Source organism: Lactuca serriola, chromosome 5 (genome assembly GCF_051521515.1).
Source record: "Lactuca serriola cultivar US96UC23 chromosome 5, Lser_US96UC23_V15, whole genome shotgun sequence".
Lineage (NCBI taxonomy): Eukaryota > Viridiplantae > Streptophyta > Magnoliopsida > Asterales > Asteraceae > Lactuca > Lactuca serriola.
Window position 1 is genome coordinate 352,900,649 of NC_136412.1, and position 5,940 is coordinate 352,906,588.

Sequence of the window (5,940 nt, forward strand, 5' to 3'; positions counted from 1 at the left end):
TTTGTCACAGATAGTCGAGGGTTATTGACCTAGTATGGTCAGTTTGGCTTCCAGACTTCCAGTTTCTATTGGGATCAGGAAGCCAGTGTTGGAGGAGGCTCATAAGCCTCAGTTTTCTACACACCCAAGAGCCAACAAGATGTATCGGGATTTGAGATTGGGTTACTGGTGGTCGTGTAAGAAGAGGGAGATAGCTTGGTATATCGAGAGGTTCTTGACCTGCAGGATGGTCAAGGCCGAGAATTAGAGGCCGCTTGGCAAGCTGAAGCCTCTGGAGGTTCCCATGTGGAAGTGGGAACGTATCACCATGAATTTTATTACCAAGTTCCCGAATACGTCCAAGGGTTTTGATGTTATTTGGGTCATCGTGGATCGATTGACCAAGAGTGCCCACTTTTTGGCCATCCGAGAGAGCTCTTCTGCCGAAAAGTTGGCCGATGTGTATGTTCGGGAGATCGTTGCTCGTCATGAGATTTCGCTCTCCATTGTTTCAGACCGAGATGTTCAGTTCACTTCCCATTTCTGGCAGATGTTCCACGAGGAATTGGGCACGAGGTTACATTTCAGCACTGCATATCATTCGCAAACTGACGCCCAGAGTGAGCGGACTATACAGACCCTTGAGGATATGTTGTGGGCCAATGATATTGATTTTGGTGGGAGTTAGGATTTCTACCTACCTCTTTCAGATTTCTCCTACAACAATAGTTATCACTCCAGCATTGGTGCTCTGCCATTTGAGCTCCTGTATGGTCAAAGATGTTGTAACCCGGTTTGTTGGGGAGAGGTTAGTCAAAGGGTCTTGGGAAAGACAGAAGTAGTCCTTCAGACCATGGATATAACACCGTGAATTTCAAAATAATTTTTCGCATAATATAAAAACATATTCATTTAATTTTCATAAAACATCAATGTTTGAAACTCCAATCCATGTCATACAAAGTATCCCAATATCACATGTCATAAAAATCCCACGTGTGTGTACTCATCAAGCCGGCGCCTTCCCACGGTCATCACTAGTACCTGAAACAAATAACACCAACACTGTAAGCACAAAGCTTAGTGAGTTCCCCAAAATACCACACATAACGCATATTAGCCACTCGAGGCTATAACTCTGTGGGTCCGTAGACCCTACTCTGTGAACCCTCTGGTTCTAACTCTGGGAACCTTCCGGTTCCAACTCTATAAACATGCACAACATAAATCACATAGAAATAATACAGTACAACACATAACATACATATAGTAAACAAATACTCTGTCACATAACTCTGATTACCTACTCAAGGTAAAGTATAGTGAGAAGACTCACCTCGCGTATCTCGATAACTCGCAAATCCCGGAAATCACTCGCGCTCGATCCTCCGAGCTATAATCCTCCTATAACACAATATATCTCTAATTAACAGTTTCTAAACTAAGGTTGACTACCCCTATCAAGTCAACACTGGTCAACTCTGGTCAACAGTCAACGGTCAACTTTGACCGGACTCGGCGAGTGCACTAGAGCGATTCGGCGAGTCTATACGCGTTCACTGACTCCCTAGAATCCTCCCTTGACACGTCGAGTGCTTCCCTAACTCGACGAGTTCCACCTGGCATGAATTGCGGGGCCACCACGACTCAACTCGCCGAGTCTCAAGAACAACTCGGCGAGTTCAGGCTTGACTCAGCCCCCTAATGACTTTCCCTGACTCACTTGGTCAACCCCCAACCCGGCGAGTCCACTCGAAGAACACTTTACGTGAAACCCCAACCCTACTCGCCGAGTCTCAAGAACAACTCAGTGAGTTCATGCCATGCACAAACTCTATTGACCTTCTGAGGTCAGATCTGCTTTCCCAAAGCATAGATCTAGCCTCCCCAAGCATGAATGTCACGTAAAGTTTGGAACTTGATGCTTGTATAACCCCCACAAGGCATCAAAAGATGATTTGGTCCCAAAAATGACCACCTAGGTCTAATAACTCCATAATAACCCAAAAAGCCCCAAGGGTTAAGGTCTCTGGACCTCTTTGAGTCCAGATCCAAGGCACAAACTCGAAGAGGGACCATTTGCTTCACATAATCACTCTTCAAAGGAATTATAAAACCCTAACTCTAAAGATCAACCCTGAAACTGAAGGAGATTCGAATCATTACCTCAAAATGAAGCCTCTGGACTCTGGATCTGCTAGAATCTCACCTCCTCCTTGCTCTTGCCACCTTCTTCTTGCTAAACAAGGAACATAAAGGCCCAAAAGTGACTTCTTCTCTCCCAAAACGAATTAGCTCTCTTAGGGTGCTCTCAAGGGACTGGTAGCCGCAATGGGAGGCTATAAGTGCCTTTAAATAGGCTCCAAACCCGGGGATTTAGGGTTTCATTAAACAGCGTCGACTCGCCGAGTCCAGGCGCGAACCCGCGCCCAAACCGCGATCCTACTCGACGAGTCTGAGCTCCAACTCGCCGAGTATCCTAAGAAAATGCCAAAAAATATAATAATGAATAATACCTGGGAATCCGGGCTGTTACAATTCTCCCCCACTAGAACTAGACTTCGCACTCAAAGTCTCGCCTTGCAAATAACTCCGGATGCTGCTCACGCATCTCACGCTCCGGCTCCCAAGTCATCTCGGACCCCTTCCGATGCTGCCACTGAACCAAAACCAGGGGTACCTCCTTGTTCCTCAGAACCTTGATTTTCCGATCTCTGATTGCCACTGGTCTCTCAGCATAATTCAGGCTCGCATCCACCTGAATATCCTCTAATGGAACCACTGCCGACTCATCGGCTATACACTTCCGCATTTGCGACACATGGAAAGTGTTGTGAATCTGCCCCAACTCTGCTGGCAAATCCAAACGATAGGCTACCCGGCCTACCCTCGCGATCACTCGGAATGGACCAATATATCTGGGCCCCAACTTGCCCCTCTTCCTGAATCGAATCACTCATTTCCAAGGAGAGACCTTCAGGAGTACATGGTCCTCGACCTGAAACTCAAGCTCGGACCGGCGTCTATCTACATAACTCTTCTGACGACTCTGAGCGGTCAACAACCTCTGTCTGACCTGCTGGATCTGCTCTGTCGTCTGAAGCACGATCTCTGTTCTGCCCATCACCCGCTGTCCAACCTCTCCCCAACAAATGGGGGTCCGACACCTCCTCCCATACAACAGCTCAAAGGGCGGCATACCAATGCTCGAATGATGGTTGTTGTTGTAGGAAAACTCTGCCAAGGGAAAATATGCATCCAAGCTACCCCCGAAATCCAACACACATGCCCGGAGCATGTCCTCGAGCGTCTGAATCGTCCGCTCACTCTGACCGTCTGTCTGGGGATGATATGCGGTACTAAAATGCAGTCTAGTACCCAACTCCTCATGAAACTTCTTCCAGAATCTGGAAGTGAAACGCACATCACGGTCTGAAACAATCGAGATCGGCACCCCATGCCGAGATACCACTTCCCTCACATACACCTCTACCAATTTCTCTGCTGAAGAACTCTTGCTGATAGCAAGGAAGTGAGCGCTCTTCGTCAACCTGTCCACAATCACCCAAATTGCATCAACTCCTCTGGCAGTCCTTGGCAATTTGGTGATGAAATCCATGGTGATCTGTTCCCACTTCCATTCGGGAACCTCCAATGGCTGCAACTTACCATGCGGCCTCTGGTGCTCGACCTTAACCCTACGGCAGGTCAAGCACCTCTCAACAAACCACACAACATCCCTCTTCATACAGGGCCACCAATACTCCTTTCTCATGTCCAAATACATCTTAGTGGCCCCAGGATGGATCGAAAATTTTGACCGATGAGCCTTTTCCATCAAAACGGTACGCGTTCCTCCCACAAACGGCACCCAGATACGCCCCTGAAATGTCATAAGCCCCCGACCATTGGTAACGAACTCTGAAACCAAACCAACAACCCGTTCCTTCTTCTGCATCTCAGGTTGCACAGCCTCGGCCTGTGCCCCACGAATGGCGTCCAACACTGGAGCTATCACGGTCAATCTCAAACATACATCCCGCAGCGGGGTGCTCTCCGCCCTGCGGCTCAGTGCATCGGCTATAACATTAGCCTTGCCTGGGTGGTACAGGATCTCACAATCATAATCCTTGACCACATCCAACCACCTTCTCTGTCGCATGTTTAGGTTGGGCTGATCCATCAAATATTTCAAACTCTTATGGTCCGTGTATATCGTACACCGAACCCCATACAGGTAGTGACGCCAAATCTTGAGGGCGAACACCACTGCCCCCAACTCCAGATCATGGGTGGGGTATCTCATCTCTTGAGGCTTCAGCTGCCTCGATGCATATGCTATCACACGCCCCCTCTGCATCAGCACCGCCCCTAACCCCAAAATCGATGCGTCACAGTATACCACAAAGTCCTCCATCCCTTCCGGGAGGGCTAACACCGGGGCTTCGCATAACCTTTGGCGAAGTGTCTCAAAGGAGGTCTGCTGCTCGAGGCCCCATGAAAAAGCAACACCCTTCCGGGTCAACTTGGTGAGTGGCACTGTGATCTTAGAGAAATCCTTGATAAATCTACGATAATACCCTGCCAACCCTAGGAAACTCCTGATCTCGGAGGGTGACCTCGGCACCTCCCAACTCATCACCGCCTCAACCTTGGCCGGGTCGACCAATATCCCTTTCTGGTTAACGAGATGTCCTAAGAATTGGACCTCCCGCAACCAGAAATCACACTTGGAGAATTTGGCATAAAGCCTCTCCAATCTCAAAACTCCGAGAACCTCTCTCAAATGCTCCTCATGCTGCTCTCTAGATCTCGAATATACCAGAATGTCGTCGATAAATACAATCACCGACCGATCCAGGATCGGCCTGCACACTCGGTTCATGAGATCCATGAACACTGCCGGGGCATTGGTGAGCCCGAAAGGCATCACCACAAACTCGTAATGCCCATAACGCGTCCTGAAAGCTGTCTTCTGGACGTCCTCATATCGCACCCTCACCTGATGATATCCAGACCTCAAATCGATCTTGGAGAACCAAGACGCTCCCTGCAACAGATCGAACAAATCGTCGATCCTCGGCAACGGGTAACGGTTCTTGACCGTCAGCTTGTTCAACTCCCGGTAATCAATGCACATCCGGTGTGAACCATCCTTCTTCTTGACAAACAGGATAGGCACTCCCCACGGTGAGCTGCTCGGCCGAATAAACCCCTTTCCCAGCAGCTCTTGAAGCTACGAGGATAACTCTTGCATCTCTGGAGGTGCAAGGCGATAAGGCACCTTAGCGATAGGCGCGGCCCCCGGAACCAAGTCGATACTAAACTCCACTTGCCTCACAGGAGGCACACCCGGCAACTCCTCAGGAAATACATCCGGGAACTCACGCACTACCGGAACCTCCTCAACTGAACTTGGTCTCTCGGAATCCACCCGCGTATCCATCACATACGCCACAAAACCCTTACAGCCCTGCTGTAGACACTGCCTCGCCCTAGCGGCCGAACAAAACGCTGATCCCGAATGTGTACCCTCACCGTACACCGTAAGAACTCCCCCACTAGGGTCTCGTATGGTCACCAGCTGTCGCTCGCAGTCGATAACCGCACCGAATCTGCTCAACCAGTCCATGCCCACAATGACACATACATCACCCAACGCAATAGGAACCAGATTAATCGGGAACTTAACACCGAAAATCTCGACTACGCACCCTAGGAGAACCTCCGTGGCATATATCACCCTCTCGTCAGCTATGGAAACTCTCAGAGGTCGACTCAACGCCTCACGACTAACACTGATATGCTGACTAAAAGCCAAAGATACAAAAGACCGACTCGCACCCGAGTCAAATAACACCAAGGCAGGTACAAAATTCACAAGAAAAGTACCTATGCATAACATAATATAAGCATAATATCTCAACATCAAAATAAATACACGAAAGAATACATACCATC